Source organism: Cajanus cajan, chromosome 4 (assembly GCF_000230855.2).
Source record: "Cajanus cajan strain Asha chromosome 4, NIPB_CcT2T_4, whole genome shotgun sequence".
NCBI classification, from domain to species: Eukaryota; Viridiplantae; Streptophyta; class Magnoliopsida; order Fabales; family Fabaceae; genus Cajanus; species Cajanus cajan.
In genome coordinates, this window is record NC_138520.1 from 25,543,846 (window position 1) to 25,566,818 (window position 22,973).

The 22,973-nt window shown below is 39.3% G+C and overlaps 1 pseudogene; it reads left to right on the forward strand.

The window, feature by feature from the left end:
* The first annotated feature begins 7,794 nt into the window (after window positions 1–7,794).
* LOC145957049 (uncharacterized) lies at window positions 7,795–11,991 on the forward strand (annotated as a pseudogene).
* The last annotated feature ends 10,982 nt before the right edge of the window (window positions 11,992–22,973 follow it).

Here is a 22,973-nt window from a genome sequence, read left to right on the forward strand (position 1 = left end):
TATCACAAAGGTTCCGAGATTCACCCTCACAAAGGACGTTAATACTCATCTGGATTGAGAGACGCTGTCGAGCTCCTTAAATCAATGAGTGACAACGAGGGCACCGTCGAGTTCCTGAAAGTCAAAATCGGGATCACTGTCGAGTTCCACACCATAGGTTGGCTGAAGCCTCAATATCAGTCCAGCCTGGAGAGGCTAAGCTCAAAACATACTTTCTCTTTAGCGAGCTACGAATAAGGATCACACTATCACAAACTAGAGCAAATGGCATAGAGCATCTACTCGAAGACAGATGATCAGGTGTACAGTTTGCCACCCTTGTTACCCATTGGAATACGCAACCCAACACTTAACCATTTCGAAAGGCAAGGGTATATGTAAACCTACCTATTTGAAGGAAATAACGTGGAAGCGCCAGCACGAAGAGATAGAGAGAAGATCCGGATGAAATGTCTACGTTTTTACTTGCCTTTGGAAAAACAACACCTAGCTATCCCAAAGGACAAGTAAAGAGGGGCATCTATAGATACCTAATTTTGTCGACCCATAAACAAATAAATGGTCTCCTATATGAAGAAAAGGAATACTCAAAAGCCTAAGAATGACCTTAGAACTTAAATGACACGACACGACACTAGAAAGCCCAAGGCCAAATAAAGACAAATTAGGAGTTCAGAACAGCTCGTTCCCAATCTAGAAAGGGTCTTTCCAAACTCCTACAAAAGCCTTGAAACCTTATGTCGAAATGGGTCGTTTTGACACAGGTTGTTTAGAGTAAAGTTCAAATTTGGAACGGGCCATTTTGATTCCATAATGGGCCATACCAGATTCAAATTTTAGCCTTAACAAACTGATCTAGAATGGGCCATTGCAAAATTGGAACAAGCCATTCTGGTCAAATTTGACGCTATAAATAGGAAAGTTGGACACTACTCCCGAGATCAGAAAAATTCATCTACTAAAATCGTAAATAATTCAAAAATTATCTCTCTTCCTCTTCTTATATTTCTTTGAGATTTGTGAGGCATATTGTAGTGCGTAAGGTAGCCAAAAAGCGCTTAAGGATCTCCACATTTGAAGATTCAATAAAGCTCGACCAAGAGGTATTTCAGTCAATACTCTTCTCCTTCCCTTGCTTCCTTATACTTAATAAATATTGTTCTAAATAAAAAATAATCATGTAGACGTCTTAGGGTAAGTCATGTAATTTAAGCTTCATGTATGTAAATAGCCATCAATAAAATGGATCTAATATTTAAACTATTAATTCTTATTACGTTAGCTTCATCACGGGGTACCGATTTAGGACATTGTAGGGGTGCCTAATACCTTACCTATACGTAATTGACCCCCGAACCCAATTTCGATTATTAAGGCCATTACTGGATTTTTTAAAATCTTTTCTTTTTCCAATATTTTGAGAAAATATCAGTGGCATCTCCTTCGAACCTTTTTAAAAAAAAATGTTGGTTAGGGATTAGTTTGGTCTTCAGGCATTCCCTAACCGATGAGATTTTAAAAATAGTGGTCCAAACTATTGGTCGTAAGATCAGAATTTTTCGGGTTACGATAGTGACATATTTGGGCCTGATGGGCTTTTTGGATTAAGAGAATGGTAATACAGGTTTTAAGCCCGAATTTGGGTTGATGTGGATTTTATTGTTTATTCCTTAATTAAGGTAAAGTAGCCTTAATGGAGGATGGTTCGGTCTCCCCCAATACCGACTACCCTCTTGGTTCATGCTTCGCTCGAGGGGGTGTTCGGAATAGGTCATAACTGAAGGGTATTTGTCATGCTCTGTGCAACACCCAGATCATGTCCCAAGTCTGACTACCCCTTCAGCCTACTTCAGCCCATGCCTAGGCCGAAAGGGTGTTCAGTTTGGATGATGACCAAAGAGTTGTCACGACCTTTGGGTGTGCGGTCTATCGTAAGTTGGGTAGTTTTAACTCCCTCAGTATAATATCATTCACAAACATATTAATATTTTTTTTGTTTAATTTTAAATGATATGTTTAATCAATATTTGATGATGACATGAAGAGCAAGGAACTTGGTGCACTTGAAGGACTTGGAGGACCTATGATAAAGGCAAGGACAAGGAGAGCTAAGGAAGTTTTACAAGTGTTGGCAACTTCTATTAAAATAGAACCAAGTCTTGAAGAATCAAAGCTCACATTGATCAATTGCCTCATGATTGAAGCAGAGGATGCTTGACCTTTATGGAAGAGTAATTTGGAATAAATTAAACTCATTTTCTTGGAGGTTACTTAAATAATGGTGGGGCAGCCATAATGGTTATTTAAATTGGTGGAATTGTTATTCCAATTTAAAATTATTTTTGATTGTTAAATTTCCTATTAAAGTTGCGACCAGCTTGTGTAATAATTGTAGGTTGAATGTTTAATTTTCTTTGGCAGTTACACTTTGTTGTTAAGCTGGCAATTATTAGTTTCCTTTACTAATTTATTAAGCTTATTTTTGTAATATTGGCTAAATGTAAAAGGTGACTAAACATGTGCATAGGTTGATTGTATTAGGCACATATATTATATGCAAAAATTGAGATGGAAGGTTAGAATGCTAATCTTAAAAAAACTGGTTGAGAGCTTTCTCTCCTTGGATTCTTGATAGTCCAAAATTATTGAGATTTATCACAAAGGTAATTCAACCCTTTGTGTGTGCAATCTCTTAGACATATCTTCCAACCTTAGGAGTGTGGAGTCTATCAATTCCATTCCAATTTTCTTTCTTCTCCATTCACGAAAAAAATTCTGCCCAGCAATATCTAAGAACAATGCATTGAATTGATCTTCAAACTGCATCCAATTTCTTTCCACTTCTTTTTTTCAAGCATTGGTTCCATCATCAATTTGCACCATAATCTAATCATTTAAATTTCAACCTAAATTGCTAAGGTCCTTGTTCGAAATCCTGAATCTCAAAGTGGGTTCATATCATTTGGTCATTAGAGCTCAGGTTTCTAGGAATTGTAATGTTGCACTTTGGATAATTTCTTTCCTTAGTTTTAATCATACCATTATATTACCTTATTGTGTTTGTTCATAAGATGAACCATTTCAAAAGTTAGGCCTTAAAAATAGTTGAAGAATTTTTAAAATTGAATTAAAAAAAATAAAACAAAAGAAAGAAAGTATACAAAGCAAGTAACAAAAAAGAATTTGGGCTGAATGATTCATGCTAGAAATTCTTCATTTTTTAAGGTAATATTGTGATTGATTTGAAGGAGAAATTACTGCAACCTGTTAGTTTTCAATTTTGAATTTTTTGCTGCACTACTTGGTTGCAAATTATGTCAATTCAATTCTGTTTGTGGCTGCACCTTTGATGAGTTAGTTTTGTGCACCCAGTTCTGCCAATTTTTATTTTTATTTTATTTTTTCTGCTTCCTTTGTTTTCATTTTGAGTCAAATTTCTTCCTTCTTGATGGTGTAAAAAATTCTGGTTGTTGTCCAAGTTATTTGTTGCTTTCTTTGTGCTTCAATTGTTTCATTTTTGTTAACTTTTCTTGAGTTATTTTGGTTGCACAAAGGTTGGTATTTGTCTTTGAATTTCCTCTTTTGGTTTGTTAAGAACTCAAGGAGGAATAGAGAGGAAAAAGGAAAGAGAGTTCCATTTTAGTAAAAGCCAATTTATTGAGTGCAAACACTAGAATGGGTGAGAAAATTTTTAAACACCACATATATATTTTGTTCTTGTTACCTTGATCTGTTTGTTACTCATCGTAGAAACGAATGATATTTAGATGCAAATTGCTGCATTATCTCAACACTTGGAGAGGTTGATGAAGCAACAACAAGATGAGTTTCATGATAAGTTGGATCAATTGTGTTAGAAAAGAATGGCTCAATCCAAGAGGGGGGTGAATTGGATTCTATGACACTTTAAAAATTTTCAGAGTATTTAGGATCTTTATTTCAATTAAACTTTTCTAAAAATGAATTTTCAATGAAGTTCCTTAAATACTTGTTATTGAACAATGAATCCTATATGCTTTCTTGATTAACCAATAATGAGATTCAAAGTTAATACCAATATGTAATGCTTTGATTCAGTTCAAACCAATGTTACTCATGCACACATGTTAATCAAGAACAATCTTCTTTAATGTACAATCAAGATATTACACAAAGTAAAAGATAAGGGTAAGAGAAGATTGCACAAGTCTTTTATCCTGGTTCAGCCACTCCACATGTGACCTACATCCAGTCCTCAATCATAACCTGATCAAGATTTGTTCCACTATCTTAATGAAGAAGGTTTACAAGCATACCATACATGCACACACTCCTACATTCAAGATAACCACTTTCTCGACCTCAAGAAAGCACCCTCTTGTAGAAACCCACTACAAGAATTCCTTACCACTTGAGAAACCTACTCAAGATTTACAAGTATTCATAAAGAATTAAGGAACGAATTCACCTAGAATTCAGAAGCAAATCTTAATCTTTTCCCTTTCAAGAATGTGATGATGATGATCTTTTCTCAAAGCTTTTCAAAAACATTTTTCCTTCTTGGTTTCACAAAGAAAACTCCCAAGAATGTCACAAAGACTTCACAAATACGTGTTTCTAATTTTGATTCTCAAATCTAACTCTGTTCTAAAGTTTCAAAATGTTCAAACTATTTATAAAAGTTTCAGAACCAGATAATCGATTATTTTAAAGAATAATCGATTATTTTTTTCTTCATGATTTCTAGAAATCAACCAAGAACAATTTAATCGATTATTTTGCTGGATAATCTATTATTCCAGAGATTCATTTCTGGGATAATCGATTATTTCACAAATAATCGATTATTGTAGCAAGGCATCCCTTTTTGCCTGTTGCTGGAATAATCAATTATATTTAATGATAATCGATTATTTTGAGTTAGTTTTCAAAACATTGTTTTAAGTCTCAAAATAACTTCTTAACCTTTTAAACTCATCATCATACACTTCCTAATCAGATCAGATATAGATTTAGCTTATGCACAAAGCATACACACAAAACAAATAAGCTCAAACAAACCAATCTAAAACTACTCCTATACATAACATTTTCCTTTGAATTTGTTTTTGACTTCTAATTTGTTGATGTCCTTGGCACACATTTGTTATCATCAAAATTATTCAATCTTCAGAGGTGATCTCATCAATCTCAGGCTCCCCCAATCTCAACAATCTCCCCCTTTTTGATGATGACAAACCAAGCTAAGCTTAAGCCATTTTGTTCATTTTGCATTGCCTTTTCTTTCACATTCAAAACCTGCAAAACAACCAAGCACAAAACCTTTCTCCCCCTTTGGACATCATCAAAAACAAACCAACATTGTTATGTCCATAAGTGATGGAGGACCATCTTGAAGACACATGTGGGCCCCATCACTAGGTCCATGGCTAGGAGAGTTGAAGAGGAGGAGGGAGCTCACACACCAAGGGACACTCTCCTCATGATCATAGAGTATTAGTTCTTTCCTAAGCCTCATTAGTATAGGGTTTATTTTATTTTCCAATTTTACCCTTGTATTTTGGGGTGTTTAGGACTTAGAATTTATTTTCTTTTGTATTTCCCATTTTACCCTTGTATTATGGGGTGCTCTAGATGATTAGGGTTTTAATTTTGGGCTAGGGTTTTGAATTAGGAGGTGACGCAATTTTTGGTGCTCTTGGACCTATTTTTGGTGTTAGAAAGGCTTAGGCCCAAGTGGAGGGTAAAGGTTGTATGGTCTTATCATGCACCTAGATATAGCCAATCTAAACCCAAAGATTCCATCCTTGGCCACCAAGTTGCATCTAGGGTTAATTTGCATTTCATTTGGAGTTTGTGAATTTCGGCCATGCATACTCCAAATGCAACCCTAGATGCCTTCCCTCCTATAAATACCCAATGCACCATACCTTGTAAATACTTTGGATTATATGATATTGAGTGAGCATTTTATGCCTCAAAATCCCATCCTTAGTCACTAGGTTAATTCGGCTAACCTACTTCATTCTCCACCCTTGGAGAGTGAAACCCTAGAGTGGCCTCCATCTTCAATTTGGAGTGAGCCAACCCACCTTGAGCAACCATACACTTTCCCCACCTTCATCTATTCACTTCTAAACTCCCTTTCACCCTAAACATTCCATTTATCATCCTTTGGTGAGCCTAGATCTTTGGGCAAGGAGTCCCTCTTCAAGGAGCCAAAATCATCCATGGAAGGGAGGATTCCATCAAGTGGTATCTAGATCCAAGGTTCATCAAGGGTAAAATATTGTCTTTCTTGTCTTCTTTATTGTCTTTTTTTCTATTCGGTCATTTCTCTCCTTCTTGTCTTCTCTTGTGTGGCCGAATAGTTTTGGGTTCACACTTTGTTCCTTGTGAGCCTTCCTTGAATATTTTAGGTTTCCATTGTTAGGTGTTTGCCATGCTTTTTCATTTTTAGGTTTGAGTCTCATATGAATATGCTTTTTGATTTTTGAATCTTTTAAGTTTTGTCAAAGTCTTGTTTCCTATATTGTCTACACAAATTCCATGTATGTATGCCAAACACATTGCATGAATACATGAACCAAAATACCATATTACATTATATATAGTGGGCGTGACATATAGCTACCATCTAGGAGTCATTCATGCATGCTACTTAGTCCTAGCATGTTCCTTGTATTTTTGAGTTTCCATGTGTAAAATGCTTTCTTGCACATGCATATAAATTGTTGGCCACTTTTCCCTTGCATTTCCACTTGTGATGGTCTATATTTGATGATTGATAACCCTAAAAGAATCTAAGAGGTGTGCTGGAAATTTAGTACAAAAAACCTTGTCCTAAATAGTACAAGACCAATTCCACTAAAAAGATTCCCTAAAACCCTCTAAGAACACGCCACTTGTCTCCTTTCTCTTTCTCCTAAATTTGACCTAATTTTCCCCACCCACAAGTGCAAAACCTAAGCAACAAATGGGCTGAACATTAAAGAAAAGAAATTGGACCCAAAGTATAAAATAAAAAAAGTGACGTGAAAAGAAAAGAAAAGAAAGAACAAAAAAAAAATTTGACCAAAAAGGACTTGTTGCTAGACTTGTGGACTTGGACTTTACCTATGCATTTGGGAGTTGGACTTAAGACCTTATTGACCTTATTGAACCTATTTTGAGACCTTAAGAGTGGCTGGACCGAATCATTTAAAAGACTTAAGCAAGTGGACTAAACACTAATCCATTCTAGTGTCATTCTAGGATTACTCTTTTGTGTGCTTCCTTTTTAATTGTCTTAATTTTAGTTTGTCTTTTATTTGGCCTCTTTTGTTTTGTCTTAATCAATTCTCTCTTAGTTTATCCTTTCCTAATTGTGCATTTTCAGTTTTTATTTCTTGGACTCTTGCTCTTTGGGTTGGTTTCATTTTGAATGTAGGTGAAGAACCTATCTAGCAAACTAGCAAACTTTTGGTGGATTTGAGTGGAGGAGTGAACCGAATCCAAACCTAGCCTTTGGAGGGATTTACACCACACAAAAGGAGTGTTTAAACACTTGGAGAGGACTAACAAGTTTGCTCATTGTGAAGGAACCCAAGTGGAGGAGTTGAAGACCTAAAATTTTTGTCTTTTCATATTTTTGCTTGATTTCTTTTGGGCCACTTGTATTTGGGCCTTCTTTCTTTATTTGGTTTGTAATTGGCCATTTTTAAAGCTCTTCATTTTGGTTTAATTTCGTGTAGTTGAAGGTGATTTGAAAACCTTCACCTAGGAATTCGACTAGTATATGTTTTAAGTGTTTTCCTTTTGCATGATTTAAAGCTTTTGGTAGTATAATTGTTAGGGTTTTATCTTTGTCTCCAATTCCATTTAAAAGGCTTGTTTTTTCCTACTAGGGGTAACGTGCACACACACACCTTATTTTTGTGTCAAATTGTTTTGTGAGAAAAGTGGAAAAGGCTTAGTGATTTTTACTTGATAAGGCTTGGTTATTAAGTGATTCCTAGTAGTCCACCTCTCTTTGATAGTTGACTTTGTGCACTTAGGTCTTTTCCTACCTATCTTGCACCTTGAAAACCTTTTTTTTTTTAAAACCTCTTATCACTCACTCTTTGTGAAAACCTTTTTCAAACCTTTTTGAAAACAATTTTGTGAAAACCTTTTTTTTGGATCAAAGATGAGTGATCATTCTAGTGTCCATGGTCATAATTCATGTAGTTCTAGGTCTAGTGTTAGGGATGAACTTAGGCAACTAAAAGAGTACCTAAGAAAAAAAGAAGAGGAAAATATAAAAAGAGAGGAAGAGTTGAGAAGAAAAGAAAGAGAATTTGAAAAAAATAATGAAGAAATAAAAAGGTTGCTTAATAGGCTAGTTGTGGGAGGAGAGGCTAGTGGTTCAAAACCAAGAGTCACTTCTCCTAAATCCTCAAGAGGAAAGGGGCATATGATACATTCAAGTGTTCATGAGGAGGAAGGGCATCATACCCAACCTCCAAGTTATATCTTCTATAGTAGTCATCACAATGATGATTACTATCAAAGACCCCCAAGGCCACATAGACATAGGTAGTCTTCCAATAGGGAACCCCACATCCCTCTTCCCCCATTTCATGGCAAAGACAATGTTGAAACTTATTTGGATTGGGAAATGAAAGTACAACAACTATTTTCTTGCGATGGAGTGAGTGAAGAGAGAAATGTTTCTTTGGCAACCCTTAGCTTCCAAGGGCATGCCATGTATTGGTGGACCTCCTTAGAAAAAGATAGAAGAATAAACCATGAGCCTCCAATTCAATATTGGAATGAGCTCCGTAGTGCCTTAAGAAGGAGGCATATTCCTCCATACTATGACCGTGAGCTTATGGACAAGCTACAAAGATTGAAACAAGGGTCATCTAGTGTGGAAGAATATAGGCAATCTATGGAGTTACTCATGATGAGGGCTGGGATAAGGGAAGAAGAGAGGACCACCATCTCAAGATTCCAAAGTGGTCTTAACCTCAAAATAAGAGACAAATTTGAACTCTTACCATATAGATATTTGAATGAACTTGTTCAACTTTGTTCTAGAGTGGAGCACCAAATCAAAAGGAAAACTTTTAGAAAAGACTCCACTCTATCTTATTCCAAGAGTTTAAAGAAGGAGGGCCCCTCTTCCAACCCTTTTCCTAAAGAAAAAGAAAAAGAAACCTCTCAAAGGACATCTTCCAAAGAAACTAAGAAAAGTGACATCAAGTGCTTTAAGTGTCTTGGTCGAGGGCACATTGCCTCTCAATGCCCAACAAAGAAAACCATGATTTTAAAGGGCCAAGACCACTATAGTAGCCTTGATGAAGCTACTTTTTCTTCAAGTGATGAAGAAGGAATCTTAGAGTCCGAGGAAGAAATCTACCCTTGTGAAGGAGACTTGTTAATGGTTAGAAGGCTCCTTGGAAGCCAATCTAGTGATCTAGATCAATCCCAAAGAGAGAACTTGTTTCATACAAGGTGCAAGGTTTTAGAAAACACTTGTTCTCTCATTGTGGATAGTGAATCTAGTTGCAATTGTTGTAGCACTAGATTAGTGGATAAGCTAGCCTTAACTACTATACCTCATCCAAAACCTTACAAATTACAATGGATCAATGAGGAGGGAGATATTTTAGTTAATCAACAAGTGAATATACCTATCTCCATTGTCAAATACCAAGATGAAGTTTTATGTGATATAGTGCCATTGGATGCTAGTCATATTCTACTTGGAAGGCCTTGGCAATTTGATAAAAAAAAAAACTATTCATGATGGCCTAATCAACAAAATAAGTTTCCATCACTTAGGAAAAAAGATTGTGTTGTGTCCTCTACACCTTCTCAAGTGTGTGAGGACCAACTCAAAATGAAAGTCAAAAGAGAGGGAGAAGAAAAAAAAAGTAGAAAACAAAGGAAAAAAGAAAAAGACCTTCCCCTAAAGAATAAAGAAGGGGAAGAGAAGGTGCCAAGTTTAGAGGCAAGTGTCCCCTCTAAAGAAGCTTCTCACAAAAGTGTTCTATCCCTTAAAAATGACATCAAAAAAACACTTTTGATTGAACAACCTTTGTACCTTCTCTATTTCAAAGAGACACTTGCTGCCACTAGTCATGAGCTTGAGTCTCTACCTCATGAGATTCAAAAACTTTTAAAGGAGTTTGATGACCTATTTCCTCAAGAAGTTCCAAGTGGACTTCCACCCTTAAGAGGAATATAACATCAAATAGACCTCATACCGGGTTCTAGTCTTCCTAATAGGCCCGCCTATAGGACTAACCCTCAAGATACCAAAGAGATAGAAGCTCAAGTTGATGACTTGTTGAAGAAGGGTTGGGTTCAAAAGAGCCTTAGCCCTTGTGATGTCCCCATTCTCTTGGTGCCTAAGAAAAATGGCAAATGGAGGATGTGCACTGATTGTAGAGCCATCAATAACATAACAATAAAATATAGGCAACCAATCCCTAGGCTAGATGATATGTTAGATGAATTGCATGGGGCCATCATATTTTCCAAGATTGACCTTAAAAGTAGTTATCACCAAATTCGAATCAAAGAGGGTGATGAGTGGAAAACCGCTTTTAAGACCAAATTTGGTTTATATGAGTGGTTAGTGATGCCTTTTGGCCTCACTAATGCCCCTAGTACTTTCATGCGCCTAATGAATCATATTCTTAGGGATTGCACAGGAAATTTTGTGGTTGTCTACTTTCATGACATCCTTGTATATAGTAAGACCTTAGATGAACATCTTGGACATCTAAGGCAAGTCCTAATCATTCTTAGAGTCAACCATCTCTATGCCAACCTTGAAAAATGTACTTTTTGTCAAGAACAAGTAAATTTTTTGGGCTTCATAGTTGGCAACGAGGCAAGTTGACTCCGAGAAAATAAAGGCTATCCAAGAATGGCCCACCCCAAAGAGTGTTGGAGAAGTTAGAAGTTTTCATGGCTTAGCTAGCTTCTATAGAAGGTTTGTAAAAGACTTCTCCACACTTGCATCCCCTCTTAATGAGCTTGTTAAGAAGGATGTACCATTCCTTTGGGGTGAAGCCCAAGAAAAAGCTTTCAAAAACCTAAAAGAGAAACTCACCAATCCACCCATTCTAGCTCTACCAAATTTTGACCAAACCTTTGAGCTAGAATGTGATGCATTCGGTCTAGGCATAGGTGTTGTGTTACTTCAAGGAGGTCACCCCATTGCTTACTTTAGTGAAAAACTCCATGGGGCCACCTTGAATTATCTCACCTATGACTGTAGACCCCTAAAATTGTCCGGGTCGGAAATAAAGCTTGAAGACTCTCGAAGACTGAAGGAAGATCAGCCAGAAGGACTTCCAGAAGGCCCAAGGAGGGTTCTCTATAGGTCTAGAGGTCTTAGGATAGCTAAAATAAGAAAAGTGGGAGGAATGAAGCCCAATACGGCCTCCCAGAGGTTCAGTACGGCCGTATTGAACATTTTGAACTTCAATACGGCCGCACTGAACTCAATACGGCCGTATTGAAGTTTCTGAACTTCAATACGGCTGCATTGAATTCAATACGGCTGCACTAAACTTCAATACGGCTGCACTGAACTTCAATACGGCCGTATTGAGGTTTTTTGAACTTCAATACGGCCGTATTGAATTCAATACGGCCGTATTGTAGTTCAAAATTTCAATGTTGACCGTATTGACCCCCAGGAACCGTATTGAGCCTCTTCCCTATAAATATGACGTCAATGGGACGTCATTTCACACTTTTGGACTGAGTTTTAACCCTCTTCTTGAGTATTCTGGGTTTTTTTGAGCAGTGCTCTGCCTAGAAATCACTCGGAGAGTTGATCCGACGAAGTTTTTGAGTTCTGAGCATTTTGCTTGAGTCTCAAACTAAGTCGAAGGGAAATCCATCGGATTTCCAAGTCAAAAATTATTTTTTAGGAGGGAGCGAGCGGTCTTGTAGAGGGAGGGAACGCCAAAACGCTTCCCAATTTCTGTCAAGATATATAAGAAAGCACGCTTCAAAGGTTTATATCTTTAAAGTCCCTTCTTTTACCGCTTTCTGTGTGTACATATTTAAACTGTCATCATGTAGATAGTTAATTTATAATTGCTTAGAATAAATAGGGGTAATTTAGTAATTTTGCACTATTATTTTTAAAATAATCTGTCATAGGGAACCCGAAAGGGGCGCTGTGGGGTGCTAACACCTTCCCCACGCGTAACCGACTCCCTTACCCGACTCTGGTTGTCATGGCCGAAGTCGATTTTTGAATCGATTGCCTTAAACTTCTTTTTCCAATGTTTTGAGTAAAACATTGGTGGCGACTCCACGAACCCTTCCTTTTATGAAAACCGCTAATCCATGGAGGGTCCCGCTTGGGATTAACATGGATTGGTGAGCCTTTTAATAAAATTGCTCGTTTGACAAGGTCTCAGTTTGAGAATAAGTCATTCTAGCAATCCATATTTTTAAACAAATAAAAGAGTCCAACCATCATTCGCGAATGCCGAAAGCCCGTTTCGGGCCGGTGGCGACAGATGGCGACTCCACTGGGGAAGCCTCGAGAGTCAGTCCCATTTAGTGACAGATTATTTTTAACAAATAATAGTTAAAATTACTTTATTACCCCTTGCTTGTATGATAACACGTTTTACCTATTTGGCTTTTAATAACTGTTGTTTGTTTAAATTTCCGCAATTGTTTGAAATAAAAACTGCACACAAACCTTTGCACACAACAGTTCCCTCTATACCCGGGGGCATGAGTGGTAAACCATAGGGAGTGGATGTTAGTACGGCCGGTTGTCGAATGGGTCTATAGGTGCCCGTAGACCGTTGTCGGAAAGCATCACTCAAGGTGATAACCATGAACTCGAGTCCGACAGTGCGTTGGAGCTTTCCATCGGCTTACGACGAGAGGAATTGGGTCCCTATAATGGGGGCACCTTGGGGGCCTCAGACCGGTGAGAACAGTTAGATCCACCTTGAATATGCACTTTTCTGCAGGATACCCCTACCTCGTGATTCACTCGTGACTGTTCGTGGATGAGTGAATTGTTTGTGCATTGTTTATGTGAAATTGTTTGAGCATACATTGCATTTCTTTAAACATACAACATTCCTATTCTTTTAAAATAAAAATAAATAGGAATAAGGATCTTCCATTGCATGGTGTTAACATCTACCTTCATCACATTCATGTAGGTAGTTTCCCTTTTCACCCAAAAAAAATACAAAAAACAAAATACCCAAAAAAAGGAAAAAAAGGGTTATTTATCCAAACCAAGCAATATCATGCATCATCTTAGGGACATCCTAAAAACATGATAATGCTTAGTTGAATAAACACAAATGCATGCATATTCATCGCCATCATCTCATATCATGCATTCTTATCAAAGATCATGGAGGGATCTAGGTTTGCATTTCATACATCCCTCCCAATAAATCATTAATAAACATTAATAAAAAGAAAGAATTAAGCGATGCGTATGTTCAAAAGATGGATCGCACGCCGTTCGTTATTAAATGCAAGCCAACAACCGCGCCAAGCGAACACACGTCAACTCCGTTGTTGGTAATCAAGACAAACAAAGGGGAAGGTCCAACGCCGTTAAGGATCATCGCTCCAAGGCCTTTTCCCTACGAATCGAATAAGGCTGTGCCGTGGATATACAACATCCATTTTTCTGCCGACAGCGATATCTCTAACATCGCTGGACTTGGGGGCATGACTAGGAGTGGCAGGATCTACACTCCCGAAGATCTTCATGATAAAGCCCCCAAGAATAAAGAAAAAGAAGAAAAGAAAACCAAGGAAAGAGAATCCGAGGAGGAGACTGATGAGCTGTTAAAGTTTATCCGACAGAGCGAGTACTCCATCGTGGATCAACTTCATAGGACGCCAGCAAAGATTACGCTGTTGTCGTTGATCCTAAGTTCCGAACCGCATCGGCAAGCTCTGTCGAAAGTCTTGAACGAGGCATATGTGTCGCACACTATCTCCCAAGACAAGTTTGAGGGGATTGTTAGTCACATCACGGCTAGTGATCACCTCACCTTCACCGATGAAGAAATCCCCGCTGGGGGACCGAATCATAACAAGCCCTTGCACATCTCTGTAAAATGCAAGGAGTATCACATCGCTAAAGTCTTGGTAGATAATGGATCTTCCTTGAACGTAATGCCAAAGAGAACGTTCGACCAAGTGGCAATCAAGGGAGTCCAAATGCGCCCGAGCAACATGATCGTTCGAGCTTTCGACGGATCTAAAAGAGAAGTGGTGGGAGAAATCAGTCTTCCAATCCAAATTGGGCCCACTATCTTTAATGTCGAATTCCAAGTAATGGATATTACTCCTGCATACAGCTGTCTCCTCGGCCGACCTTGGATTCATGATGCGAAAGCTATACCCTCTACGCTCCACCAGAAAGTCAAGTTCATAGTGGGTGACAAACTGGTGACTGTACAAGCTGAAGATGACATACTCATCAGCAAGCCATCCGCCATACCTTACGTGGATGCAGCGGAGGAAGCTCTAGAAACCGCCTTCCAAGCATTGGAAATTGCCAATGTTGAAACGTTTCCCCGAGAAATGAAGAAGGTAGCCCATATGCTCACCAAGAATGGATACTTGCCGGGACAAGGACTTGGCAAGGACTCCCAAGGAATTCCCGAGCTACCTATTATCAAGGATAATCCGGGGAAACAAGGGTTAGGATACAACCCTAACAAAGATCAAAGAACGAAGAGGAATCAAGATCCTTCTCGACGTTCTTTAAGCCAGATCTTCAGGAAGGCCGGTTCACAAGCGTCAAGGCCGGTCGTCGTCATCAAGTGCTCTTCTCCTTCCGATAGAGATGTATAGGCCTGATGACTATTAGAGATTACTCCTCGGGGATAGCCCGACCCCCGAGCCTCGATAGGGCACATGTTTTCCACTATGATTATAATAAAATCATTCATCATTATTTCTTATTGCTTCTTTTCTTGCTTGCAATAAAATTCTAAACCACATTATTTAACCCTGTTTGAATGAACATAAGTGAGGTTAAAATCGTCTTAAATAATCAATAAACCCACATCATTTTGTGTGGAAGTGTGCACGACAACTTGGAGCACCTTTCCTTGGCCTCGACAAGTGCCATCATGGATAAAAATAAATCCTTTAAAATAAAAGAAGCTCGGCAGGAAACCCAAAAAGGGGGCTGCGCAAAAATAAGAGCAAAAGACCCGCTAGGAATCCCACAAAAGGGTGACCTAGGCAAAAATTAGGGTTACAAAATAATGAACAAAAACAAAAGCCCGCTAAAACTCCACAAATTGGTGTTTTAGGCAAAAGTTAGGGCAATCGAAAAACAGAATAAATCCATGATGGTACCACCAACTGAATTCAACAAAAGGGCTCAAGAAAAGCTATCCAAGTTGTCAAATCACAAACGTTAATAACCAAGACGTACTTAACTTCATAAGTGTTTAATCAAACAAGCCTAAACACTTAAGCCTACCATTGGCCAAGCCATTCTTACAAAATCCATTTTTCAAAAAATAAATAATCCCTTCTAAAACACAAACTTTTGAAAATATATCCTTTCCTTCTTTTCTCTCTTGTCCCAAACGATTTTTGAATAATCTAGTGGAAACATGGAGATATAGTAGTCAATAGGAGGGTTGACACATCTTCTAAAGGAAAGGAAAATCATTTGGTTGATGACACCAAATCTCAATATAACATGCATCATTCCTCGGTTACAGAAATCGGCAGCACACAGCCCGTCTAGAGGAATGGCAAAAATCCAAACAGAGAAACGCATCGGTTAATTCTTTTGAAAAGTGAATCAAATAGAATTAGGTGCATCATACTGCATACATGCATACAGATGATAGGTGTAATGGAAGATCACTTATTCTCTGTTTATTGAAAAAAACAAAAAAAAAATATATAAACTTCAGAAAAACAATACGCCCGTATCATGTTCAGTATGCCCGTACCAAAATTAGGGTTATGAACAAATTTTCAATTCAATACGGGCATACTAAAATGAATAACGGCCGTATTGGCAATAACAGAAATCCTCCCTCACATCAATGACAAAATTCCTCCAAGAAGAAGAGGATAGGGGGAGCCATTCATTTTTTCCAAAAATAAAATAATTAAACTTGCATTTTGTGCATCGCGCACATTAATTGCACATTCAAAGACCTCATCATGAGGCAATTGCATAAAATAGAAAAAATAGAAAATTGCTTGTGTATGACAGCAGTCAACAAAAGCCGAAAACGAAAAAAGGCAAGGATACAAACAATACTCCTCAGTTTGTACAGAATGATTGAGCCTGGAGAGGCTTGCTGAAAAATACTTCCTCAGAATAATTAAGCCTGGAGAGGCTTGCAGAAACAATACTCTCTCACCATACAGAATGACTGAGCCTGGAGAGGCTCGCCGAAATAATACTCTTAGAATAACTGAGCCTGGAGAGGCTCGCCGAAATAATACTCTCACAGAATAATTGAGCCTGGAGAGGCTCGCCGAAATAATACTCTCTCAGAATAACCGAGCCTGAAGAGGCTTGCCAAAATAATACTTCTCAGAGACATTTCTGTACAGAAAAAGCCGAAATCAACCAAAAAAGGCAAAAACACAGAAAAAGCCAAAATTAACAAAAAAGGCAAAAACACAGAAAAAGCCAAAATCAACAAAAAGGCAAAATACAGAAAATCCAACAAATTATACAGAATAACTGAGCCTGGAGAGGCTTGCCAAAATAATACTCTCCAAAAGACGTCTCAGCTCGCATTCTCGGGCTGAACAAAAAAACAATTCATCATACAGAATAATTGAGCCTGGAGAGGCTCGCCGAAATAATACTCCCTCATCAGAATAATTGAGCCTGGAGAGGCTTGCCGAAATAATACTCCTTCAGAATAACTGAGCCTGGAGAGGCTTGCTGAAATAATACTCTCTCAGAATAATTGAGCCTGGAGAGGCTTGCCGAAATAATACTCCCACAGAATAATTGAGCCTGGAGAGGCTTGCTGAAAAAATACTCCCACAAAATAATTAAGCGTGGAGAGGCTTGCCGAAATAATACTCTCCAAAAGACGTCTCAGCTCGCATTCTCGGGCTGAACAAAAAACAACACTCATGCAGAATAACTGAGCCTGGAGAGGCTTGCCGAAACAATACTCCCACAGAATAACTGAGCCTGGAGAGGCTCGCCGAAATAATACTCTCTCAGAATAATTGAGCCTGGAGAGGCTCGCCGAAATAATACTCCCCAGAGATATCTCAGCTTCCACTCACGGGCCAAATTCCCCAGTGAAAGCTATCAAAGCGAGATCAGCAAAATTCCCCAACGGAAGCATGATCCAAACAAAATATCCAAGTCAAAGGACTTAGACTTCCTCAGTGGAAGATAGCTTTCCAACTCAAACGAAGAGTGAAGCTAAGCCTGAAGAGGCTTTCTAAATAATACTCTGGGATACATAAGAACTTCAAATCCCCAGTCGCCTACACAGAGGCATTCCTACAAAAAGAGAAAAAATCAAAAGATCAATAATCATTCCCCAAGTGGAATCCGGCTGTTAGCCAAACATCAAACATCAAGATGATTTGCCTAACAGAAGAGGTCAATCAAAAAATCAACATCCAGAATCCCCAGCGGATAACAGCCTACACAGAGGCAGCAAAAATCAGAAAATCAAAAAGAGTCACCCGAATAAAGATAACTGGGATACTCCACCACCGTCAAAAGGACGTCAGCCAATCATAAGGCACCGCTCATCTCAGAAAGAGCATCTTCGTGTCTACAACCCAAGGAAACAGAAATTCCTCAATGGGCACCAACTACGCATGGAAAGTTGGGACACAAGATCCTATGAGTAACTGCACATCCCCTAGATGGATCCCTGCGTTATCCAGCCCTCAGTGGCACAAAAATCAAAAACAATCGTCGAAGCAGCATCGTGGACTGTGGAGACAAAATCATCACAAATCCCTGGAGAGGAAAAACTCACGCTACCCCGAGGTTGTCAAGAACACGGAGGTATGCAACTACCACGAGGTTGTCAAGAACACGTTGGTATACCCTGGAGAGGGAAAACTCACGCTACCCCGAGGTTGTCAAGAACACGGAGGTATGCAACTACCACGAGGTTGTCAAGAACACGTTGGTATACCCTGGAGAGGGAAAACTCACGCTACCCCGAGGTTGTCAAGAACACGGAGGTATGCAACTACCACGAGGTTGTCAAGAACACGTTGGTATACCCTGGAGAGGGAAAACTCACGCTACCCCGAGGTTGTCAAGAACACGGAGGTATGCAACTACCACGAGGTTGTCAAGAACACGTTGGTATACCCTGGAGAGGGAAAACTCACGCTACCCCGAGGTTGTCAAGAACACGGAGGTATGCAACTACCACGAGGTTGTCAAGAACACGTTGGTATACCCTGGAGAGGGAAAACTCACGCTACCCCGAGGTTGTCAAGAACACGGAGGTATGCATGAGCCTGGAGAGGCGACGACTAATACTCACCCTGGAGAGGGCAAACTCAACCTGGAGAGGCTACTCAACAATTTTCCACCGGAAGACGCTACAAGTCAGAAGGTTGGCACATCACCCGGACAATTGGGTCAACTCCTTTACTTGTCAGCTGGTACACCAAAAGGTCGTCCGACTAAGTAAAGGGGGGGCAGCTGTAGACCCCTAAAATTGTCCGGATCGGAAATAAAGCTTGAAGACTCTCGAAGACTGAAGGAAGATCAGCCAGAAGGACTTCCAGAAGGCCCAAGGAGGGTTCTCTATAGGTCTAGAGGTCTTAGGATAGCTAAAATAAGAAAAGTGGGAGGAATGAAGCCCAATACGGCCTCCCAGAGGTTCAGTACGGCCGTATTGAACATTTTGAACTTCAATACGGCCGCACTGAACTCAATACGGCCGTATTGAAGTTTTTGAACTTCAATACGGCTGCATTGAATTCAATACGGCTGCACTGAACTTCAATACGGCTGCACTGAACTTCAATACGGCCGTATTGAGGTTTTTTGAACTTCAATACGGCCGTATTGAATTCAATACGGCCGTATTGTAGTTCAAAATTTCAATGTTGACCGTATTGACCCCCAGGAACCGTATTGAGCCTCTTCCCTATAAATATGACGTCAATGGGACGTCATTTCACACTTTTGGACTGAGTTTTAACCCTCTTCTTGAGTATTCTGGGTTTTTTTGAGCAGTGCTCTGCCTAGAAATCACTCGGAGAGTTGATCCGACGAAGTTTTTGAGTTCTGAGCATTTTGCTTGAGTCTCAAACTAAGTCGAAGGGAAATCCATCGGATTTCCAAGTCAAGAATTATTTTTTAGGAGGGAGCGAGCGGTCTTGTAGAGGGAGGGAACGCCAAAACGCTTCCCAATTTCTGTCAAGATATATAAGAAAGCACGCTTCAAAGGTTTATATCTTTAAAGTCCCTTCTTTTACCGCTTTCTGTGTGTACATATTTAAACTGTCATCATGTAGATAGTTAATTTATAATTGCTTAGAATAAATAGGGGTAATTTAGTAATTTTGCACTATTATTTTTAAAATAATCTGTCATAGGGAACCCGAAAGGGGCGCTGTGGGGTGCTAACACCTTCCCCACGCGTAACCGACTCCCTTACCCGACTCTGGTTGTCATGGCCGAAGTCGATTTTTGAATCGATTGCCTTAAACTTCTTTTTCCAATGTTTTGAGTAAAACATTGGTGGCGACTCCACGAACCCTTCCTTTTATGAAAACCGCTAATCCATGGAGGGTCCCGCTTGGGATTAACATGGATTGGTGAGCCTTTTAATAAAATTGCTCGTTTGACAAGGTCTCAGTTTGAGAATAAGTCATTCTAGCAATCCATATTTTTAAACAAATAAAAGAGTCCAACCATCCTTCGCGAATGCCGAAAGCCCGTTTCGGGCCGGTGGCGACAATGACAAGGAACTCTATGCCCTCATAAGAGCTCTACAAGTTTGGGAGCACTACTTAGTGACTAAAGAATTTGTTATTCACACCGACCATGAGTCACTCAAGTATCTTAGAGGGCAAGGGAAGTTGAATAAAAGGCATGCAAAGTGGGTGGAATATCTTGAACAATTCCCCTACATCATCAAATATAAGAAGGGAAAGAGCAATGTGGTAGCCGACGCTCTTTCAAGGAGGCATACCTTGCTCTCCACCTTAGGAACACAAATACTTGGCTTTGATGATGTAAAGGAATTGTATGAGCTTGTTTTAGACTTCCAAGCCACTTATGCCAAATGTCTCCAAAAGCCTTTTGATGGATTCTATCTTCTTGAGGGGTATCTTTTTAGAATGGGAAAACTTTGCATACCCCAAGGATCCATTAGAAAGTTTTTGGTCAAAGAGAGTCATGAAGGAGGTCTCATGGGCCATTTTGGGGTTGACAAAACCCTAAGTTTCTTAAAGGCTAAATTTTATTGGCCACACATGAGAATAGATTTCCAAAGGCATTGCTCCAAGTGCATTACTTGTTTAAAAGCTAAATCAAGAGTAACGCCTCATGGACTCTATACCCCCCTTCCTATAGCTAGCTCCCCTTGGGTAGATTTTAGTATGGACTTTGTGCTTGGACTTCCAAGGACTCAAAGGGGATTTGACTCCATCTTTGTGGTAGTGGACCGTTTTAGCAAAATGGCTCATTTCATACCATGCCACAAAGTGGATGATGCTAGCTATATAGCTAAACTTTTCTTTAGGGAAGTGGTCCGCTTGCATGGTCTACCCAAAACAATTGTGTCCGATAGGGATGCTAAGTTCCTTAGTCACTTTTGGAAGGTACTATGGGAAAAACTAGGAACAAAGCTTCTCTATTCTACTACTTGTCATCCTCAAACCGATGGCCAAACCGAAGTAGTAAATAGATCCCTATCCACTTTGTTAAGGGTACTCCTCAAAGGGAATAAGAAAACTTGGGATGATTGTCTCCCCCATCTAGAATTTGCATACAATAGAGTAGTCCATAAGACTGCTAATCTCTCACCCTTTGAAGTTGTCTATGGCTTTAACCCAATAAATCCTCTTGATCTATTACCCCTTCCTAATACCCCTTCCTTGTTTCACAAAGAAGGAGTATCTAGGGCAGATTTTATTAAGAAATATCATGAAAAGATCAAGAGTCAAATTGAAAAGAAAACACAAAAATATGCCAAATACAACAACAAAGGAAGAAAGAAAATCACTTTTGAAGTTGGGGATTGGGTTTGGCTTCATTTAAGGAAGGATAGATTTCCCACTCAAAGGATGTCAAAACTAAACCCTAGGGGAGATGGACCATTGCAAGTCCTTCATAAAATAAATGACAATGCATATAAATTAGACCTTCCTTCTGAATATGGCACTAGCTCATCTTTTAATGTATGTGATCTCACACCATTTTTAGGAGCTGAGGATTTGGATGAAGATTTTAATCTGAGGACAAATGCTTCTTAAGAAGGAGGGGATGATGGAGGACCATCCTTGAAGACACATGTGGGCCCCATCACTAGGTGTAGACCCCTAAAATTGTCCGGGTCGGAAATAAGACTCGAAGACTCTCGAAGACCAAAGGAAAGTCAGCCGGAAGGACTCCTGGAAGACCCTGGAAGACCCTAGGATGATTATCTGTAGGTTTAGAGGTCTTAGAGTAGCAAAAAATAAGAAAGTGGAGGGAATGAAGCCCAATACGGCCTCCCAAAAGTTCAGTACGGCCGTATTGAACATTTTAAACTACAATACGGCCGCACCGAACTCAATACGGCCGTATTGAAGTTTCTGAACTTCAATACGGCTGCATTGAATTCAATACGGCTGCACTGAACTTCAATACGGCTGCACTGAACTTCAATACGGCCGTATTGAGGTTTTTTGAACTTCAATACGGCCGTATTGAATTCAATACGGCCGTATTGAATTCAATACGGCCGTATTGTAGTTCAAAACTTCAATACGGACCGTATTGACCCCCAGAGGCCGTATTGCGCCTCATCCCTATAAATATGACGTCAATTGAACGTCATTCTACACTTTCACACACAGTTTTAACCCTCTTCTTGAGTATTCTGGGTTTTTTTGAGCAGTGCTCTGCCTAGAAATCACTCGGAGAGTTGATCCGACGAAGTTCTTGAGTCACGAGCCATTTGCTTGAGTCTCGAACCTAGTCGAAGGGAAATCCTCCGGATTTCCATAGTTAAAATTTTATAGGAGGGAGCGAGCGGTCTTGTAGAGGGAGGGAACGCCAAAACGCTTCCCAATTTCTGTCAAGATATATAAGAAAGCACGCTTCAAAGGTTTATCTCTTTAAAGTCCCTTCTTTTACCGCTTTCTGTGTGTACATATTTAAACTGTCATCATGTAGATAGTTAATTTATAATTGCTTAGAATAAATAGGGGTAATTTAGTAATTTTGCACTATTATTTTTAAATAATCTGTCATAGGGAACCCGAAAGGGGCGCTGTGGGGTGCTAACACCTTCCCCACGCGTAACCGACTCCCTTACCCGACTCTGGTTGTCATGGCCGAAGTCGATTTTTGAATCGATTGCCTTAAACTTCTTTTTCCAATGTTTTGAGTAAAAGATTGGTGGCGACTCCACGAACCCTTCCTTTTTATGAAAACCGCTAATCCATGGAGGGTCCCGCTTGGGATTAACATGGATTGGTGAGCCTTTTAATAAAATTGCTCGTTTGACAAGGTCTCAGTTTGAGAATAAGTCATTCTAGCAATCCATATTTTTAAACAAATAAAAGAGTCCAACCATCCTTCGCGAATGCCGAAAGCCCGTTTCGGGCCGGTGGCGACAGATGGCGACTTCACTGGGCAAGCCTCGAGAGTCAGTCCCATTTAGTGACAGATTATTTTTAACAAATAATAGTTAAAATTACTTCATTACCCCTTGTTTGTATGATAATATGTTTTATCTATTTGGCTTTTAATAACTGTTGTATGTTTAATTTTTCGCAATTGTTTGAAATACAAACTGCAC